Raw genomic sequence first — 23,141 nt, 5'->3', positions numbered from 1 at the left:
TGGCTGTATTTTGTTCTTTAGTTTCTTACCTATTTGTGTATATATTTTTAGATAGTGTTTAAAAAGTATTTAAGGATAGCCCTAAACAAATACCTGCTGAATAAAGATTTCTGAATTACCCTCTATAAACGTCTCCTGGAAATCTGCCTGTGGATTACTGCTCTGTGGCTGCTAATTGTCTCACTTCCTTGTCTTTGTTCTCCTTCCAGGATCCTTTGGCATCTGCTTCACTTCATTGTTCTCTCATTTTTCATTTTTTCACATAGGCTGAGCTAATTAACTGCACATTGGCAGTTGCAAGGATATTAATTCTGTCTAATGCTTTGAAAAATACTTCATGTGATTATATATTTATGAATAAAAATTCATTCTACACATTTTCTCCTTATTCTTCCCTTTGAAAAGAGGAAAGAGATCATCCCCAGGACCCTGAACTAGGGCCCACTCCCTTCACTAATAAATTCTTCCATGAATTTTACATCTCTTATTGCCGAAACTTTGGCTGTTATAGATGTTTTTCATTAAAAAGCCTACTTTTTATTGTTGCAGTGTATTTCCTGTTTTCCTTTTCCTCAGTTCCCACACCTTGTTTCAGGACTCACCTCCAATGATGGATTTACAGAGGGACCTGTTAACAGGGCAATAACCACAACCTCCCCCTCTGCTACTGCCTGTCAGCGCTCCCACCCAAGTGGCATGAAGTCCCTGTGTGGTTCCTTTTCTATTTACAGACTGGAGCCCTTTTTGTGCATGGGGACATCTCCGAGGGAGACAGCCTCAGATCTCAAATGGACCTCAGGGGCCCCACTTGCCCCTAAGATTTAGCAAAAATTAAACAGAATTTCTCCACACGAGTCTCCCTGAGTTTAAAAGCCAAGGACATATTTTTCTGCTGTTGCCAGAGATGGATTGAAGAGAATACTGCTTGGGACAACCAGATGCTGTGTGCAGAGTGTGAAGGTGCGCTAGATACAAATTAGCTTTGAGGAGATAAGTCCAAAGACTCCAGAGGGCCTTTTAGATCATTGCCTTCGTCAGAGGCAGATGTAAACCTTAACAAGATAAGGGCTGATATGTGAGGTTTTATAACAAATTTGGTATTAATACCTGGGGTTATTAGTGCTACTTCAAATTATGAACACATTAGCTCCAATCTCTTGCCCATACTTCCTTCTTTATGTGACTTGATAATCAGTCTGTCCGAATCAATCAATCTCTCTCTCAGTAGACCAGTAGACCTTAAATACTTAAGAACATAGTGTAACATGTAAACATATCATCTTTAATGGTTTTTCTTCACCATTTTATGGTAGGTATTTAATGGAGTCAAGAGTAGTTGGGGCTAATTTTAATAGTAAATTATTCTTTTATCAGTCATATTCCTAAAGACGAAAATCAACTTATTCCCAAACTAACAGCTGTAGCTTTCTTGCATCAGGAAATTGACCAGAGAGACAAACTCGGGCGACTCTCCTACAGTAATTCAAAGGTGTTCTGTCAGATGAAGTTTCTCATCTTCTTTCAAGGCCAGGCCAGGCTCTCAAATGACAAAACAGAAGAATTTGTTGGGAGAGTAAAAATAAATTATCTATCAAACATCACAACAACCTCTGAGAATTACAATCTTTACTCACCATGGTGGTTTACGTTCAAGGTAGATATCTTTGTTCATTACTGTCCTGGTAAGAATTCTCACAAGTTCATTTTGCTGAGAGAAAGAAATAATTTCTTTAACTCCTCTGAAGAAGTCATAATAGGCTTTCAGATCTATAATGGCTTGTCAGAAGAAACAGATTACTGATAATCTAGTATCTAAGAGTGCAATGACAGAAAGAAGTTAGTAAAGACTTTAAAAATGGGAGCTGCCCAAAGATGTAGAGTAATGAGCTCCTTATAACTAAACATATTACAGTCAAAGATAAATGGCCATCAGGCATGGATGCTACACCGTATATTCTCACACCAGTTGGGAGGTTGTGTTAGATATCTACTCAGTTTACTTCACACGATCTGACAAAATTTCCAAATTTCTTGCCATTTGCACCTTCCGGACAAGCTGAGTCAACCTTAAAAGGCAATGTTCAAAGTTTTGTATAATATTCAGATGGGCTCTAGCTAGGATAGAATGTAAAATGGCTACTGAACAATGGCCTTTATTAATGTAATCAAAAATTATGTTAGATTTTTTCATAGCCAAACTATATTGCCAATTCATAGTGAATTTGTGATAAATTAAAATCCCCAGAGTTTTACTGCTGTGAATTCAAAGAACCCAGCCTCCTTTATCCTGTTCTTGCATAATTGATTTTTAAATCCTGGATGTGTTTATATTTATTGCTGATGAAGTCTGTATTATTGATTCTAATGTCAAGACAATTTTTCATCTCTTATTAGCTTATTGCCTTAAATATTTCTCCCAGCTTTGTAGCATTTCAAACTGTATCAAACACATTTTCTACATCTTACAAATTGCTGACAGAAGTTGAAAAAAAACCGAATCTAGTGACACTGATGGAGCCTTCCCAGATGAAATTTTTTTGTCACTCTTCTCCATAAAGGAAATTCTCTAAAGAACCTACAGTTTTTAAGGAAATGTTTATACTTTAATTACTGAAAATAACTGTTTATCCATCTTTGAAAAGGACACAAAACATAGTAAAATAGGATTGACGTGAGGATTTCCTACGAGTCTTTTTTAAGTTATCTCATACTGAAAAATACAGGAACTTGGATAGGGACCTCCAACGCACACTGGGTTAATCAATAACCTTTGGTTTTGCAAAAAAAAAAAATCTGTGACTATTAAGAGTGAATTGAAATATATTAGAAATGGCATTACCGGGTGATGGCTAGGCTACAAACCACAGGTTACCGTCTCCGGCTTCCCCAGACACGCGGCTTGCCTTTTGGTGCCTTTGAAATCCCTTCACATCTGGCTGGTGCTGAATGAATCTACTGTCAAACCATGGCTGCCGTGGTACCTGGTTTCTTACGAATTAATTACATGTTCAGAACAGAGGACTCGGGGTGTCTGGGGACTTGTGGCAGAGTTCACACAGCCTCTGTTAAACAAAGGAGGCTCTGTCTTTCCTTATGCTCCTGCTCTTAACGAGGAAGTGAGCTTGATCATGGGCCACATTAGAGATCCTTTATTTAACAGAGCCAGTGGTGATTGGATCAACATTTTTCTAAATAGCACCTTGTATGTTAGCCATAAGGGAGGCTAGCTTTGTTCTATTTTGGCTTTCAAATATGGCTCTTATCACTGACTAGCCTCAGAGAAAGGAAAACAGCACAACTGGTTTCCCGGGAGGTGTGCCTGTGTGAAACATGTATGCATGTGCGTGCGCATGCACACACGAAGGTGTGCATGGTTAATCACCAAAAGTGCGAGAAAGGCAGAGGTTCTCACAGGACAGAAGAGCTGGAGGCAAACTAACCAGTATCAGAAGGTAAGAACTGTATTTGCCAGCTATTTTTAACCCCTGGCCAGGAATTTATATTTGAAATCCTGGAGGGGGCTTGTGCAGCCTGAAGGGACAACGCTTGCCGACCATAGAATGCTGTCCTCACAGCACATCTCAGAGGCTGCAACACAGAACCCGAATCCCAGAAACTTAGGATTTTCAAAATGATTCACTCATATTTTAAGAAGTTCTTGAGTAACAACAGTTCTTTGGTCAAGTCTCTAGGGAGTGGGATGAACTGGGAATCTGGGGTTAGTAGATGCAAACTATTGCATTTGGAGTGGATAAGCAATGAGATCCTGCTGTACAGCATAGGGAACTACATCTAATCACTTGTGATCGAACATGATGGAGGATAATTTGAGAAAAATTATATATTTATATATATATGACTGGGCCGCTTTGCTGTACGGCAGAAATTGACAGAACATTGTAAATCAACTATAATAGAAAAAAAATCTTAAAAAATAAAATAAAAATAAAATCAATCTATAGGAACAAAACGACAAAAGAAAGTCAACACGAATGGATGCTGGGGCTGGATCTGGGACTTGAAATCTAGAGAGTGTTCCTTTTCCATTGTTGAAAGGCTGGACGGTACTCCCTGATCATCTAGGCCCATGTGTGTGCTGTGTGGGATGATAACAAGCACGAAGGAGAAGAGGACATGAGAGAGATGGCCAAGCAGGTGCACATAACAAGTAGGAATTAATACACCAACTACAGCCAGCTGGCTAACTGAGGATGACATTCTGAAGGCACTCAAGACTCACCAATAGCACTTCAATTCCCAAGACTGGATGAGAGAACTTTCCCTGCTCCCCACTCCTCAGCTGTCAAAAACTCTCTCCAAAGAAGAAAAATCTCCAGAGGCAAAGAATGAATGGGATGAAAGAGAGGGGGTGTGTAAAATGCTGGAGGGAAATCTTGAGTATTAAAGTTTCTTTCTTTGGCAAACCTAATTATGCCGACTGAGTTCTTTCTGCAAGTTAGTTAACTTGTATGCATTTTACTCAGGTACTATGAATCAAGACAGTGGGAGGGAGAAAATTTACCCAGGTTCTGCTGCTCTTTCTAGACTCTTCTTTGGTGCTGAAATTAATGACCAAACAAAAGCCTCCGATTTCTCAAAGACTTTCCATAAATTCTCATAGCCACATGTTAGTGAGAAAATCAACAAGCAGTAATAAAAAGGAAGCTCATGGGTGGGTTTGTTTTCTGATTGGCTTTGTATGTGATGTTATGTTAGTTGTACAGCTAAGCTGTGTCGACACATGAGGAGACGGCCAAGGGACAGAAGTGATGAATTAAAAGGCTTTTCCATTACCAGGGTCTAGAATTCAAAATTGACTTGGGAGTAGGACGAATCTAAGCAACTCGGAAAAACAAAGAAAAGCAATTTCAAAAAAAAGTGGGAGGAGTAGCTCTTACACATAATTATTGCTTTTTAATTTTGAATTGTTTCCAGGTCACTTCCGCTGCCAAGAACCACTGCTTAGTGCCCATTTCCCTTGGGGGCATGTGATTTCAATCACCTAATCTGTTGAGATTTCTCAAATACCAGCAGGATCCTTGAAAGCAGTTTTGGATCACACCCTAAAATCTACAGAATCTGGCATTTTCTTTTCAATTGCAAAGTAAACTGAATTGCAAGGAATTGGGAAAGGGGACAGGTAAAGGTCCAGGGAGTGGTACAATTTGTAAAATGGAATACATTCTTTCTCTTTATAAGGACAAAAGTGGCATTTCTATATTGAAGTGGGAACTTAAAATACAACAAAAAGAAAAATGTTTCTGATTTTTTTTTAGAGTTCATCAAATTATAAGCTAATTATTCAGAAAAATAAAGCCATAAGATATGTTACATTGTATTAGCAAAGCCAGAAGTTAATGGCAAAGTTTCTGGCTGTTTCGGTCCCACGTGAGGCTGGAAATGTACGTTGGATTTTAGCCTGAATTACTCTCTTCTTTTGGCTCCATAGGGAGGAAAACTATTTGGCATCTGTTCCAATTCAGCACTGGAAACTACATTTTCAAATACCGTTTGTGTAATGTTCATGCACTTGCTACTGTGAAAAACAACTTTTAGAAGATATGGTCCTTTATTTTATGAATTTTACTGTGGTGTATTATAACAATAATAATGTTGGGATTTTAGGGCATCAATATCTAGCATCCTTCCCTTTGCTCTCTGAATTCTGAAACAGAATTGAGAGGCAGAACCAAGAGTCAGACAGATGGAGATCAAAGTACTACTTTCACTACTGATAAACCGGACAAAGTGACTTTTGATCTGCAGCCAAAGTGGCTTGTGATTTTATATTCCAGCATTCAACAGACACCTCCAAAATTTCTGACAAAGCTGGGCACCTGCAATTCTCCTGTATGGTAGAGGCTCCAGAGAGCCTGAGAGAACACAGGTGGTCTGATGAGCTAGCCCAGAAGCTCTGAGCCCCCTGTGCTCAGGCTCTCCTTCTCCTCTGGACAGTGAGGGAGGTGTACAGGGGAGGCCAGAGGTGTTAACTCCACAGGATGGAGGAAAGGAGATCTCACAACAGGAATGATAATCTTTTTTTCTATAGAGATTTCATATTCCTATTTTTCATCAGTTTGCAGAGGGAAGAAGACCTTCCCAGCTGAAAAAGACTGATTTTTGAGAGGAAAACATAAATGGCACTTTGTGGATATAAAATAGATTTACCTTTTTTTTCATGGCCTAAATGTATGACATCTTCATCTCACTAATTTGTTTTGCTAAGAAAACATATGCCCTGAATATATTCCCTTTGTGGCTCTCATTGTCTAAAAATTAATGAAAATGATGTTTAATTTTATTTTTAGAAGTTGATAACATTTGAGCATAGATTGCAAAAGGAATAGATCATGTCTAATTCATAAAGAAGGCAGTTTGTCATATTCCTGATTTTTCTTCTTTTTCTTCTTTTTTTTTTTTTTTTTGTCTTTTTAGGGCTGCACCTGTGGCATATGGAGGTTCCCAGGCTGGTGGTTGAATTGAATCTGTAACCTCTGGCCTATGCCATAGACACAGCAACACCAGATCTGAGCCACGTCTGTGACTTAAACCACAGCTCACAGAAACGCCAGATCCTTAACCCACTGAATGAGGCCAGGGATCAAACCTGCCTCCTGATGGATGTTAGTCAGATTCATTTCCACGAGCCATGACAGAAACTCCAATGATCTTTCTTCTTAAATTCAGAAGCCTCATTTTTTTCTTCTTCCCATCCAAAGCATAAAGAACCTAGAATACGAAAGGATTCTTTTTCCTAGAACTGGGATTCAAATGCTTGGCTGCCAGTACAAAGAACAAATAAGGACTAGTAAGAGGGCTAGTCCTGCCAATAGAAGTCATCTGTCATCATAGGAAGGGCTATAACAGGAAGGGGACAATGCAGCCATCATGGGAAAAGCCAGCAGAGCCAAGAAATGGATATAAGAGGGTCCCTGCAATACCACCTGCATTTTCAGTTCTAGCAATGAACTAAGACAGCTATCTCCTTGACTTTCTAGTTTTGTGAGCCAATAGAGGACCTCTAGGTGAGTAAGAATTATTTTCTGTCACTTGCAACCCAGGAAGTCCTAGGAAATGCAAGGCTTTTCCCCACCACATATCTAAGATTAGTTTTTAAAGTGTAACAAGATTTAGGTAAAGGTTCCAGGTTAATGGGAGAGAATCACAACACAAACGCAAAACTGACTCTCTATCAGTTAGACTGATTATGATCAAAATAGCTACCTCCACAGGAGAAGGAATAGTGTACTGGTCCAGGATGATACTTCCTCTACTTGGAAAGTCCTTCTCTAAAGAAAACAAAGGCTATAGAAATGCAACTTTACCAATAGAATATATCAGTTGTTTCCACACCCAGCTAATCACTCAAAAATTTTTTTTTTTTTAACACTATTTCCTGGGTCCTACCCTAGACCTGCGAATGAGAACTTTTGGATTGAGGCTTGGAGATCTGAAAATGCCTGAAGTTTACCACATGTTTCAGGTTCTATATTTGGGGCCTTTTTCTTCTATAAGCCATTATGGTAAAAAGGAAGTTTCTCCTACACATGGCCTAAGAGTGGGAGCTCTGAGAGCAGAAGACCTGTTTTTTCCTTTAATGTCTTGTCCCATCATTGCCTCTTTCTTATGAAGTTGGAGAAGTTGGACTGAGACATTTCCAAAATCTTTCCCAATGTACACTTATACTTTCTGTTGGAATAAGCTAGTATTTTGTCTTACATTTTAAATAGTAACTATATGTTATGCAAAAAAAAGAAAAAAAGAAAGAAAGAAAAAAAGAAAGAAAGAAAGAAAGAAAGAAAAAAAAAAGACTATAGGGTCAAAACAAGATTAGGTAAGGACTGGAAGCCAACTCACCTGAGCTAGTCTTACAGGACTGAGAAAACTACCAGTCCCAGAACAAAGGGTGGGGAAGAGTGTAGCATGTTTTTAAGTGATCTCAGCTGAAATGTAGAGTGTGGACAATAGAGATGAGAAACTAGGAAGCCAAAAAGACAATTAAATTCAATACAAAAGAAAATCCTCTGACATTTATAAAGACTTGGTATGGATTCAATAATACTTCTTACTAACATCCCAAGAAAATACCTAAGAATTTCTATGATTTTAGCTTTCTGCATCTCCAAAACCACTTTAGTTTTCTACATCTCCAAAATGCACAATGTTAATACACAAAAACAAAGAAGATACTATTGGCTAAATATAATATTAATCATAGAAGACAAAAGTATCTTTTGAATCAAGACTCACTCAAGTGAAACAATGTTGTCACCAATAAGACATTCTTAAAGCTACAAGATAAGAAGAGTGATCCTTTTCTATCCAAAATGCTGATGGATTGGAGACATATTGTTTGGCCAACACGGTATGAATATGCAATAATACAACACACATAGCATGCAGTTACTTTAAGTACATTTTGGACAAAAGCCAAAAATTACCCTCAAGCCCATTTTTAACCCTATTTTAAAAATAAAAATAAATGATGGACTGAGTTTAACTTTCAGATGACACAAATTATATTTTTCATGGGTTTATTGGTGTCATAGAGTAACAGAAGTCAGGATGCATGGTTAAAGTAGAAACTTGGATGAATTAGAAGTTGAAAGCAGGAACCTTATCAGTATTCATAATCAAGGAATAGATCTATGTATATTTTGTTTTTTTTTTTTTTTTTTAGATTCCACATATAAGTGATATGATAGTTGTCTCTCTCTGGCTTATTTCACTTAGTATGATCACCAAAATGTAAGGGGGAGAAATAGATAAATTAGGAATTTAGGATTGACATATATATACTTCTATATATAAAATAGATAACCAACAAAAATAGGTAACAACCCTCCTTTATAGCACAGAGAAGTATACTCAATATCTTATAATAACCTATAAGGGAGAAAAATCTGAAAAAGAATGTGTATATAACTAAGTCACTGTGCTATACACCTGAAACTAACACGATATTGTAAAGCAACTATACTTCAATTTATTTATTTATTTAAATTTTTCATTGTTATTTCCCCAATACAATTTTTTTCTACTATATAGCATGGTGACCCAGTTATGCATACATGCATACAATTTTTTTCCTCCAATTATCATGCTCCATCATAAGTGAGTACACATAGCTCCAAGTGCTGCACAGCAGGATCTCATTGCTAATCCATTCCAAAGGCAATAGACTGCATCCATTAACCCCAAGCTCCCAATCCATCCCCCTCACTCCCCCTTCCCCCCGGGCAACCACAAGTCTATTCTCCAAGTCCATTATTTTCTTTTCTGTGGAAAGGTTCCTTTGTGCTGTATATTAGATTCCAGATATAAGTGATATGATATTTGTCTCTTTCTGACTTAACTTCACTCAGTATGAGAGTCTCTAGTTCCATCCATGTTGCTGCAAATGACATTGTTTTGTTCTTTTTTGTGGCTGACTAGTATTCCATTGTGGATATATACCACATCTTCCTAAGCCAATCCTCTGTTAATGGACAATCAGGTTGTTTCCATGTCTTGGCTATTGTGAATAGAGCTACAATGAACATGCAGGTGCATGTGTCTTTTTTAAGGAAAGTTTTGCCTGGATATATGCCCAGGTGGGGTTGCTGGGTCATGTGGTAGTTCTACATATAGTTTTCTAAGGTATCTCCATACAGTTCTCCATAGTGGTTGTACCAGCTTACATTCCCACCAACAGTGCAGGAGGGTTCCCTTTTCTCCATACCCTCTTTAGCACTTGTTATTTGTGGATTTATTCATGATGGCCATTCTGTCTGGTGTGAGGTGGTATCTTGTGGTAGTTTTGATGTGCATTTCTCTAATTATCAGGGATGTTGAGCATTTTTTCATGTGCTTGTTGGCCATCTCTATATCTTCCTTGGAGAAATGTCTATTCAGGACTTTTGTCCATTTTTCAATTGGGTTGTTGGCTTTTTTACTGTTTAGTTGTATATGTTGCTTGTATATTCTAGAGATTAAGCCCTTGTCCATTGCATCATTTGAAACTATTTTCTCCCATTCTGTAAATTGTCTTTTTGATTTCCTTTGCTGTGCAAAAGCTTGTCAGTTTGATTAGGTCCCATTGGTTTATTTTTGCTTTTATTTCTATTGCTTTGGGAGACTGACCTGAGAAAACATTCATAAGGTTGATGTCAGAGAATATTTTGCCTATGTTCTCTTCTAGGAATTTGATAGTGTCATGTCTTATGTTTAAGTCTTTCAGCCATTTTGAGTTTATTTTTGTGCATGGTGTGAGGGTGTGTACCAGTTTCATTGATTTGCATGCAGCTGTCCAGGTTTCCCAGCCATACTTACTGAAAAGACTGTCTTTTTCCCATTTTATGTTCTTGCCTCCTTTGTCAAAGATTAAATGACCATAGGTTTCTGGGTTCATTTCTGGGTTCTCTATTCTGTTCCATTGGTCTGTATGTCTGTTTTGGTACCAGTACCACACTGTCTTGATGACTATGGCTTTGTAATACTGCCTGAAGTCTGGGAGAGTGATGCCTGCTGCTTGGTTTTTGTTCCTAAGAATTTCTTTGGCAATTCTAGGTCTTTTGTGGTTCCATATAAATTTAATAAAAGAATGTTTTTGTGTGTGTACATATGCGAACAGGCACACATGCAAATTTATGTCACAACAATCTCATCTTTCTGGGAATGCTGTTGTTCTATTTTAAATCACTAGAAAATTTCTTGAGGGCTAGCCAGACAACCAAATAGGAAGGTTTTTGGAATATTTAAGGTAGGTTAGAGTGGATACTCTTGCATCATAAATATAGTGCTTCATAAAGTGTTAACTTGGCTAGGCTGAAATACACTGCTGAGAATTGCCTTTTCTGTCCATTTTCCTTTAGGGTGGACTGCATGAGAGATTCTGAGATGGGGTTTGGAGACTGCAAATGCTCCCCCTTCCCTGGAACTTCTTCAGTTTTTCTAATTCTTGGGAGAGGTTTTTATGTTTAGTTTCATGGCAAATGGCCCCCAGTTTGTGAGACACACACCAAGGTCAGAGACAATGAGAAATGACATGTGTGTCCTCAGTGTCCTCATATAGTCCAGCTTATACTTGTGACGTCCACCTTGTTCTTGCTTTTCTCCATTTCCCTTCCTGTTGCCTGCCCTTCAGAGCCAAGCTCCAGCATCATATGCAAAAACAATGGAATCAGCTTTCATAATTATGTAGGATCAGACTGCTCTAAAAACCTATACTAATATCTATGTCATTGATATCTATAACTATAGATGTTATGGCTATATAGATAGATAATCCCTATCTATCTAATCTATCAATCAATCAATCTATCATCTAGCTCTCTTTCTATCTCATCTACCAACCAATATACCCTGTGGTTCTACTTCTCTGATTGAACCCTGACTGATAAAAATAACTACAGGACTTTCATAATCTCCTTGGTCAAGCTCTTTTAAGCCTGACTTGTCTTAAAAACACACACACACACACACACACACACACACACACACACACACAACTTTGTTATCGTCATCTTTTGAGAACGTTTTTAGTGGGGATAAAGACCTAGAGAACTTGTACACTTCATGTACTTTCTTACCTTATTGAAAGAGAAATGGGGAAGTTCTATTTCATTGTGCTAGCTTTAATATATGTAACTCCCATAAAAACCATAATTTCAAAAAGTACTAAACTGAATATTCTTTGACCCAATAATAAATCTATCGTACATGAAAAAACAAACACCGCTCTCCCTTCCATATAGACATATGTCTACCCATATATTCAATCTTATAAAGCAACTAGTTAGATCAATTGTGGGACATTCATACTGTAATTTATTAGCAATTACTAAAAAGAATATTTGCAAAGCAATATCTATGTTGTGGTCCTTTGCTTGTAAAAAATAATAGAGGAAAAGACCTGTGCGAGATAGTGTTGTATATATTCGCAAAGAGCATAGGAAAAGGTGAATATGATTTCATCACACTGGACTAATAACATGGTTTACTGGAATGGAGTAGGTTTGGCAGAAAAGGAAGACATTAACATTTTCTTTATACAGCACCTCTGTATTGTTTCAATTATTAGAAAAAAACCTGCATTATTTTTATTTTTTTCCCATCCTCCCCACAGTCTACAAATTAACTTCAGAAAAGCACAATAATTTTGCTGTGGTTTTGTTCTTTCAATAGAGGATGGAAAGAAAACATCATATGTGACTGCTCCCATGCTCCTTGCACCTAGTTATTTGGCTAGTGTGATGCACCTGTGAGGAAGGCTATTTCAGCTCCTAAGCCAGACCCTGGCCAATTACCCTGATTAGATCACTCCCTATCTCCTCTAGCACTTGAACTTGCATTTCTCCAACTCCCTATTCAAGGCCTGTTTCTCATCGACAATACAACTGAGGTCCAGGAATGGGCTATAGTTCTTGGAATGCAGCCCAGGTACAAAAATCTTATTCTGGCTCATTCCTCATTTCTTTTTTGTATGTACGTTGTTCAGATAGACTCAAAAGTATTGCATTGACTATTTAGAGAGAATTGCCCTTGTCTTATTTCAACTGGTAACCTATTATTAATCAACCACCAGCCAACAAACATCTTTTGAGAGCCTACTCAAATACCTACAGGAAAGCACTAATTACATATAAATATATAACTCTCTCTATATACTTGCAATCAGCTTTGCCTTAAAATTGGTAAGTTGCTATTTAATTTAGTAAGTAATCCACTACTTATACTTAACTCTGAAGGTTAGTAATCACCCTGAAAGAAATGTCAAACAGTTATGTCATTTTATAGATAAAAGTATCTTAAATAATGGCAATAGGAATGCAGAGAAGGCAGAGATCCCTAGTCACAAGTGTTCTGTGTGGTCTGATATGATAGAGAGAAAGGTCTGTAGATGCATGAGCAGAGAGGTTTCTTCTACACAGAAACTTCTCGCATGTATTCTCCCAGTAGTGTTAGATCTTGATTATGATGATAATCAACATTGGAAACAAAAAGGCTTGGGACATTAATGTCAATTTCAAACTTCTCCAGAAAGGAAGGAATAAAAATGTTTCATGTTTTTATAAGAGGGACATATTCCATCTCTTTAAACTAGAGCAGGGCTAACTCCCCTTCTTTCAGCTTTGTCTGGTTATGGAGGAAGGAAGCTTCCCTCAGCCCAATTTTGAAGTTATTTTTAGATTTATTCCTCCTTTCTCTTGTGGAAAATAAGAGTAACATAGGTTTATCAGACTTATTAATTAAGTCCCACAGCTTCTGAAGGAGAGAAAGCAGTGTCCTTTCCCACCACCATAAAAATAAAGTCATTAGGTAGTCATCAATCAAGCCCTTTCAATCAATGCCCTGCCCAGGCTGTAGGTCACACACTCAATCTTAAACACTTTAAAGAAAAGTATTTCACAGAATGTAGCTACCAACCAGAGACTAATCCTTACTTTATAAGAAAACAAATCTCACTTTCTACTTATGGCATATCCATCAAATCTGACAAAGCAAATTTAGCCTATCTCTCTTTCTCAAATGCTATTTGAAAATAGTTCTTTCCTTTTAGTCCCCAATTTACTGCTCTATGACATCATGTCTCTGAGATCTTTCTTCACTCTCTTCCAAACACAGAGGCCTTAGCTTTCTATCAGCAACAAGCATTCTTACCCTGTTTGTTTCCAAAAAATAAAATAAATATTTCCAGGCTTGGTTGAATAGTGAAACATTGGGCCATTTACATGAGTCATGCCTTTTAAAACATTCATTGAGAATTTAAAACTAAAAACCATGACAGAAGACAATGATTATTTCAAAACATCTATGGTTCTTACACCAGCATTAGATTTTCTAGATCCACTTCTTTATATATCTTCATCCCCAACACCAAATTTTCACAGGAGGGGAAAGAATGAATAAAGTGGGTTATAAGAGAAAGCTTTTGGGAACCAGACACCCATGTTTGTTTTCTATCATGTAGTATGAATCAAGACACTTAGAATCATCAGTGATTGAGAAATTTATTTTAAATGGCAGTGAAAATGAATTTTAAATGTTAAATTGTAGGACTCTTTCCTCATAAAGAAAAGATGTATTATCTGCCTCTGAGCTCATCTGAGAGATCAGTGCTTCAATTCTGTGCTGTTTATAAGATGTACCTAAATTTGAAAGAAATAAAAAAAAAAACAGTTTGGCTTGATCGGATTTTCTTGTGGTGACTTAGATTTGGAAAGAATAGATTCTGCATTCAGGATATGGAAAGTTGCCTGTTACAGCAGCAAGAAACAAACCATCAAATGTGTTTAATGGATGACCTCTCCCCACCACCACTCACTATTTTTGAAAGATCATAGGTCTTTCTACAAGTGGCTTCTTGGCTGCACTTTTGAATCCTCTGGAGAACTTTTTAGAAACCCTGATGCCTTGGTTCAAGTCTCAGAGATTCTTAGAGTGCAAGAGGCATTCTCATATGCCACTGAGGTTGAGAATTTCTCCAGAACATGCTTTTACAATCTCCCTCATCAAGTTTCAGCCACCCAGCTGGGAAGTTACAGGATGCTTTGTGATTTAAGCAGCTGCATTTGCCTCAGGTACCCTCAAATGACAAAAAAAAAAAAAAAAAGGATTCCTGAGCAGAGTGTAGAAGGTGAACTCTGAGCCACTAGAAATCTATAGATCCAAGATGATGCAATTGCAAATATTAAAAGGAAGAAGAAGGATCAGTTAAGACAGAGAGGTAGAACTATCTTGGGGTCTCTCCTTCCTTTCAGCTTACTCTGGAAGTAAATGTATTCATGTCTTCCTTCAACTCCCAAAGGAAAGTGGGGAAGGACATTTAAAAAGGGAATAGGTGTTTCTATTGCAGCTCAGTGGTAAGGAATCCAACTAGTATCCATGAGGATATGGGTTCAACCCCTGGCCTCGTTCAGTGGGTTAATGATCTGGTAATGCTGTGGCTGTGGTGTAGGCTAGAAGCTGTAGCTCCAATACAATTCCTAGCCTGGGAACCTTCATATGCTGCCAGGTGCAGCCCTAAAAAGCAATTAATTAATTAATTAAAAAGGGGTTAAAGCAGGTGCCAGGAACAGCTGGAGCAGAATGGAGCAACGGACACAATGCCCCTATAGCAGCTGAGAGGCCCCCTTCAGTAGTAAGAACTTCAGGAGGTTCAGGATCATGTCCCAGGGCCCTTGCTCCTGGGGGACTCAACTAGTCTCACTGGGGACCATGGCAGGTAAGCTCTTTCCTGGAAAGAGATCCCATCCCTGAATTCAGACTGACCTGGACTGTCAACAGAGAAACTCTGAGTCACACAAGATAGGAACCACAAATTTACCTCAACCCAATAAAAACTGAGGAAAAGTAAAAGAAAGATGACAGAAAACCAATTTGTACACTAGTCAGGATAGTTTTTGATATTTCTATTAAGGAAGCTTGGGAGTTCTTCCAACACTCCTTCCCTCAAAGCTTGAACCATCAATACCCTTGTTATAAAAATGCACGTGTTATGCAAATTGCCTTTGGAAAGTAAATGCAGTTTATAAAATTCTTTCTATCACTAGTCTTCTGAGACTTTACATACTTGAAAGCAAAATATCTTGCAAAAAAAGAAACTGGTATTTTTCTAACTCTATTACCAATTTTCCTAATTGCAGGTACTTCTGAAATTGGAATAATTTTGAGAGTCAAGTTGTAAGGCAGCATACTGTTTCTCAAGATCTGAAGAGAAACCCTTCTTTCACTTTGTATTAACAAGGATAAAAATGAGAGTGGATATGTATCTGTTCCTTTTTTCCTAACTCAGTCTTTAATACTTAAAGATTGTCATTGAGAATCTGTGTGCCATGCTCAGTGTTAACTTCAGGGATTATACTGAGAGGTAATATTTGGTCTTTATGAGAAACAGACAGGCCAGTGGGAGAAATAGACAGACACCACTAGGTGTGTAATAGGTTTATACTGAAGGTGTGAACAAAGTCATTTAGAGTATAAACTCAGAAACAACATAAGAAACAGGTAGGGGTGTGTGTGTGTCCCCAAGGTATCAATAATTTAGGAGAGAATGCTTACAATGAAATCTATTTATTTGTCTCCTTCCGCAAGAAATTTTAGCACATCTTACTTTTGTTTTAAGACTCACAGTTGTCCTGAAAATTAGAAGTCTGACCACCAGTGTGTGTTCACTTTCCCAAGATAGCTTTAAGAGACTAATAAGCTCCTATTAAGAGCATCTACTAAGACTGATGTCAGAAGCCTCAACCTAGATATAGCTGGTTAGTTTTCTGCTTCCTGGTAAGCATCAGCCAGCTGGTAAGTTTTGACTGTTACCTCCAGGTAAAACAGCACATAAGCTTATGTTCTCTTTTTTTTTTTTTTTTTTTTTTCTCTCTCTCTCTTTTTTCCTTTTCTGGGGCCACTTCCGCAGCATATAGAGGTCCCCAGGCTAGGGGTCTAATTGGAGCTACAGCTGTCGACCTACGCCACAGCCACAGCACTGCCGGATCCTTAACCCACTGAGCAAGGCCAGGGATCGAACCCTCAACCTCATGGTTCCTAGTTGGATTCTTTAGCCATTGAGTCACGATGGGAACTCCTTTTTTTGTTGCTGTTGTTTTAGCATATGTACTCTTAAACATGGTATCATCTTCCTTTCTTGTCTACTTCTCTTTTTTTAGTTCTATAATGATTTAAATTTTTTCCATTATAGCTCGTTTACAGTGTTCTGTCAATTTTCTACCGTAGAGCAAAGGGACCCAGTTACACATATGTGTATACATTCTCTTTTCTCACATTATCAAGCCCCATCATAAGTGACTAGATATAGTTCCCAGTTCAACAGGAAAGAAAATCATAAACATGGAGAATAGACTTGTGGTTGCCAAGGGGGAGGGGGAGGGAGTGGGAAGGAATGGGAATTTGGGGTTAATAGATGCAAACTATTGCCTTTGCAATGGATAAGCAATGAGATCTGGCTGTATAGCACTGGGAACTATATCTTGTCTATTTCTTAATCACTGGTTTTAATAGGGTTCCTCAAATGGATACAAAATATATAAAACCTTTAAAACATGCAGTGTCTAATTTTCAAACACTTTAAGGCCACAGAACATTTTCTTCAAGCAAAACCTTATGAGGGAGGTAAATACATGAAGTAAATTAAAGCAGGGCTCCTGGGTAGAGGGGAAAGGTAGCTTAAAGCCTCATTTGCATGGATCCCCCCCCACACACCCGTTCTCTAGCTGCTGTTTCCTCTCTCTCTCAGGGGCCCACCTGAGGCTCTCCAAAGAGGCTTTGAGCTCCTTAAGACGCATTTTGTAGCCAATTCTTCTAAGAAGAATAGAGTTATCATGCAACACATGCAGCAACATCTTTATGGTTAAGTATGACGGGAGTGGAGTGTCAGGCACAAATACAAGTCCCCAAAGGGGCTGAGTGGTGCACAAATTTAGCACATCCCTGAAACTTCTCGAACCCTTCCTCATCTCTACTATGATGTCCTTATATGAGTCATTTTAAGGATTAACAAGAAAGTAGCAAAGCTAATTTGCAAACTTAAAGCACTACTCAAGTATAAGAACTCCTGAAAATATGCGGCATTTTCCCTTAATTTAACTGCTGTGGAGTGAAAATGACTTTAGACCCTGAAAATTCTATGTTCCCATCCTGGCTCTGCAATTTGTCAAATATGTGACTTTGACTGAATCATTTCATTTTCCTAGACCCTCAGTTTCCTCATTTTTAAAAATGGAGGTAGTGATACCAAAACGGTATTATCGTGAATGTTAAATGACAGCAGGAAGTCCCCACCTCGCCTGATGCCTGGTACATTTAGACTCTAGATAAATGTTCATCAGATCCAAATGCCTTTATTTAAAAAAAAAAAAAGCCAAACCATTTCTCTTTAGTATGGATTTTACATCACAGCTCTGCACTGTAGCAAATACATTACCAATTGTCTCACCTGAAAAATAGTGCTATATAAATGCAAATTTACTCACCACAATCACACATACTCATCCACATATGCCTCCTCACATCTTCCTTTCATAAAAGCTATTATACCTACTCCTTTGCTCTGTCTAGCAACTGCCCCTAGAACTTAATGAGCAAAATTATTCATTTCTGAGCTTTTTCTCTTTTTGATAGAAACAGCTCATTTGGTTAAAGGTGATTTGATGAAAGTTTACAGTCACATTAAAATGTAGAAATGATTATATTGAGTTCTTTGAAACTAAGAGAACAATTATTGTTTTCTTCTCTTGAATTATTATAAGAATATATTTTTTTCTGTTATACATATATGAGACATTTCTATATTTTTCCATATCTTATTGATAGTAAACCATTATAAGAATCTTAGAAAAAGGAACAAAGAAACCAAAGAAAGACCACCCTACTCTCTAGCTTTTCTTTTATTTGTTTGATGACTATTTTTGAAATCTTGAAATATGTGAAATACATATCTTGCCAAATCTTTATATGTTTTGTCACTTCCAATAAGAAATTAGATCTCACATCTGTTTCTGTTTTGAGAATACATCACTTAAAAAAAAAAAACAGACGTGAAAATCAGAAAATGAAGGGATCAGAAATCTGTGCAGAGAATTTGAGTTGGAGGTTGGGAGGGTGGGGTTTTACAGCAGCTTCACGGTAAATCCTTGATCTGATCAAGTTTTAACTATCCCCAGCACTTCTCGCTGTCCTATTCAGGGTGTTTTAGTTGTAAGAACACCCAGTCTATCGCATCTGAGAAACTCACTGACTTTTCCAACGCAGAAGGAACTTGTTTAATAAGTTGCAGTCTCATGCCCCTCAAATTGTGTGACCTTAATTCTAATTCAGTTAAAATCAGTGATCGTTTATTGAAAACTAACCTTGTTAGTTCCGGCTGAGAGAAGAGAGAATTCTTATTCCAGCCAAGTTAGAGAGGCCGAACTGCTGAGACAACACATGGACTTAGTGTAATTCATAGTTTCTGGGAAACAACTCTGATGCTCGTAATAAACCTAACATTAGGGAAACAGTACACTAAATGCTAGACAACACACCAGCAACAACAACAATTTCTGTATGAAACTGCAAAGGTGGAGTCAAATGAGAATACTCATAACATGTAGCAAAGTACATGCAATTTCTTGGCAGGGACTGTGTTGTACTGTACATGCACTGTTGCCTTTGGAATGATGTTCAGTGCAATTGTCATCATATGAAGGACACAAATCCTTTCTTTATTCATTCTTGGAGGAACTGGGGATGTAGGTAAGTGTGGGAATTATCTGTAGCCTTTAAAAAAACAAACTTTCCTGAAATCTACCTCCTCTACAGGGAAGTAAGGCATGCAGGAGTGAAATGGGATTTTGGCCGTCACTCCCCCAGTGATGACCATGGTCAACTTACCCCATCCCACCCACCACACTAAGGCTCCTTCTTTAAACACTACAGAATAGACTGCTGTGTTTGATTGTCTTTGGTTCCAGAACTTAGATTGGTCTCTTAATTCCAATGCCCATCTTTTTGAAAAAAGCAAAATAAGATGACTCAGCGTGATGTAAGTGGTATTTCTTTTTCAAAGATAAAACGGGATGACTATACACTGGTTGATTTCATTGTTGGCTTATTTATGCCTCGCAGCATCCTAAATAAGCAGGCAAAACCAGAGAGAATCGCTTTATCAATTCCAAATGCCCAGAATAGAGACTCTCACACATGGATCTGGTCATGTGTCCATCCAGTCCAGTTTTCCAATTGCTGCTGGAATGGGGGAGGTTCATCTCTGTGGACCTCACTACTCAGAGAAAGTGAGAAGAGTGTCTGGGGAGGCAGACCTTCTAAGACATGTCTACTACTTGTTAAATTGCCCGCAGGCTCTGCAGAGATCCTATTATTTATTTATAATCTACCCTCTCCCCAAATGAATTTCAAAGGGTGTAGAAAATGATCAGATGAGCAGAAAAGGACAATTAGAATTGTTTTTAAAATAGACTTTTATGAAATAATAATGAAATTCAAAGAGAAAAGAGATGACTCTTTCAAGCTCCCAGGTAATTAGTTAATGCAATTACATGTTAAATTACATCTGAGTTCCCCAGCAGCCAAGATAACAGGAAAACCTGATAGATGATAAAATTCTTTCTTGTCCAGAAAAAGAATTAATGAAAGGAAAAATATTTTTTCCAGGCAGTGAACTCCAAAAAGAATTCATAAATTAGGTTCTTACTGAAGAAATACCACATGAAATCACAGAAAATGACTTCTATTATAGTTTTATAAATCATTCTTCAAATGGATGTTTCCATTTCATTTCTGTGGAAGCTGAAGGAATAACATTAAACTTTAACTCAATAAACTTATGAGGGTAAAGATTAATGTGGTTCTGCCTGCAAATAACTGTGGGAATGCCTGATTTTTTATCAAAACTTACTCTGGGGTCTACACCACGGCTGAACTAGTCTGCAAAGATAGGCTGAGAAGTATGTAGTGATTCTCTGAACAAAGAGAAACCTAATATTACATCTTCCAATTATTATTATTTAATTTTTTATTATAGTTGATTTACATTGTTCTGTCAATTTCTGGTGTACAGCAACATGACCTAGTCACACACACACACACATATACATATTATTTTTCTCATTATTTTCTATCATGTTCTATCACAAGAGATTGGATATAGTTCCCTGTGCTATACAGGACCTCACTGTCTATGCATTCTAAATGTAACAGTTTGCATCTATTAACCCCGAACTCCCAGTCCATCCCAATCCCTCCTCCTCCCACCTGGCAACCACAAGTCTGCAGTCCATGTCTGTGAGTTTATTTCTGTTCTGTAGCTAAGTTCATCTGCACCATATTTTATTTTATTTTTTTTTTTTTTTTTTTTTTTTTTTTTTTTTAATTTTATTTTCCCACTGTACAGCAAGGGGGTCAGGTTATCCTTACATGTATACATTACAATTACAGTTTTTCCCCCACCATTTCTTCTGTTGCAACATGAGTATCTAGACATAGTTCTCAATGCTATTCAGCGGGATCTCCTTGTAAATCTATTCTAAGTTGTGTCTGATAAGCCCAAGCTCCCGATCCCTCCCACTCCCTCCCCCTCCCATCAGGCAACCACAAGTCTCTTCTCCAAGTCCATGATTGATTTTCTTTTCTGAGGAGATGTTCATTTGTGCTGGATATTAGATTCCAGTTATAAGTGATGTCATATGGTATTTGTCTTTGTCTTTCTGGCTCATTTCACTCAGTATGAGATTCTCTAGTTCCATCCATGTTGCTGCAAATGGCATGATGTCATCCTTTTTTATGGCTGAGTAGTATTCCATCGTGTATATATACCACATCTTCCGAATCCAATCCTCTGTCGATGGACATTTGGATTGTTTCCATGTCCTGGCTATTGTGAATAGTGCTGCAATGAACATGCGGGTGCATGTGTCTCTTTTAAGTAGAGCTTTGTCCGGATAGATGCCCAAGAGTGGGATTGCAGGGTCATATGGAAGTTCTATGTATAGATTTCTAAGGTATCTCCAAACTGTTCTCCATAGTGGCTGTACCAGTTTACATTCCCACCAACAGTGCAGGAGGGTTCCCTTTTCTCCACAGCCCCTCCAGCACTTGTTATTTGTGGATTTATTAATGATGGCCATTCTGACTGGTGTGAGGTGGTATCTCATGGTAGTTTTGATTTGCATTTCTCTTATAATCAGCGATGTTGAGCATTTTTTCATGTGTTTGTTGGCCATCTGTATATCTTCCTTGGAGAAATGTCTATTCAAGTCTTTTGCCCATTTTTCCATTGATTGATTGGTTTTTTTGCTGTTGAGTTGTATAAGTTGCTTGTATATTCTAGAGATTAAGCCCTTGTCAGTTGCATCATTTGAAACTATTTTCTCCCATTCTGTAAGTTGTCTTTTTGTTTTCTTTTGGGTTTCCTTTGCTGTGCAAAAGCTTTTCAGTTTGATGAGGTCCCATGGGTTTATTTTTGCTCTAATTTCTATTGCTTTGGGAGACTGACCTGAGAAAATATTCATGATGTTGATGTCAGAGAGTGTTTTGCCTATGTTTTCTTCTAGGAGTTTGATGGTGTCCTGTCGTATATTTAAGTCTTTCAGCCATTTGGAGTTTATTTTTGTGCATGGTGTGAGGGTGTGTTCTAGTTTCATTGCTTTGCATACAGCTGTCCAGGTTTCCCAGCAATACTTGCTGAATAGACTTTCCTTTTCCCATTTGATGTTCTTGCCTCCCTTGTCAAAGATTAATTGACCATAGGTGTCAGGGTTAATTTCCAGATTCTCTATTCTGTTCCATTGGTCTGTCTGTCTGTTTTGATACCAGTACCACACTGTTTTGATGACTGTGGCTTTGTAGTATTTCTTGAAGTCTGGGAGAGTGATGCCTCCTGCTTGGTTTTTGTTTCTCAGGATTGCTTTGGCGATTCTCGGTCTTTTGTGGTTCCATATAAATGTTTGGATTGTTTGTTCTAGTTCTGTGAAAAATGTCATGGGTAATTTGATAGGGATTGCATTGAATCTGTAGATTGCTTTGGGTAGGATGGCCATTTTCACAATATTGATTTTTCCAATCCAGGAACATGGAATATCTTTCCATTTTTTTACATCTTCTTTGATTTCTTTGATTAAGGTTTTATAGTTCTCGGCATATAGGTCCTTTACCTCTTTGGTTAGGTGTATTCCGAGGTATTTGATTTTGTGAGGTACAATTTTAAAAGGTATCGTATTTTTGTATTCCTTTTCTAATGCTTCATTGCTGGTATACAGAAATGCAACTGACTTCTGAATGTTAATCTTATATCCTGCCACTTTGCTGAATTTATTAATCAGTTCAAGGAGTTTTGGGGTTGAGTCCTTAGGGTTTTCTAGGTATAGAATCATGTCATCTGCATACAGTGACAGTTTGATCTCTTCTCTTCCTATATGGATGCCTTTGATTTCTTTTGTTTGTCTAATTGCTGTGGCTAAGACTTCCAAAACGATGTTGAAGAGCAGTGGTGAGAGTGGGCATCCCTGTCTTGTTCCAGATTTGAGTGAGAAGGCTTTCAGTTTTTCCCCATTGAGGATTATATTTGCTGTGGGTTTATCATAAATGGCTTTGATTATATTCAGGAATGTTCCCTCTATACCCACTTTGGCGAGGGTCTTGATCATGAA

The 23,141-nt window shown here is 37.8% G+C and overlaps 1 long non-coding RNA gene across 1 annotated transcript in view; it reads right to left on the bottom strand.

The window, feature by feature from the left end:
• Positions 832-23,141, bottom strand: part of LOC110259417 — a 257,034-nt gene continuing 234,724 nt past the window's right edge. The window contains exons 3-4 of the long non-coding RNA XR_002341803.1: positions 1,635-1,708; positions 832-1,539 (exon numbers count right to left, since the gene is read on the bottom strand). This is a non-coding gene — a long non-coding RNA (uncharacterized LOC110259417). The remainder of the gene's footprint in view (positions 1,540-1,634; positions 1,709-23,141) is intronic.

The sequence above is a fragment of the Sus scrofa genome, chromosome 2, assembly GCF_000003025.6.
Source record: "Sus scrofa isolate TJ Tabasco breed Duroc chromosome 2, Sscrofa11.1, whole genome shotgun sequence".
Taxonomy (NCBI): domain Eukaryota; kingdom Metazoa; phylum Chordata; class Mammalia; order Artiodactyla; family Suidae; genus Sus; species Sus scrofa.
Note: the sequence above shows the minus strand (reverse complement) of the source record. Positions and strands in the feature narration are given on the sequence as shown.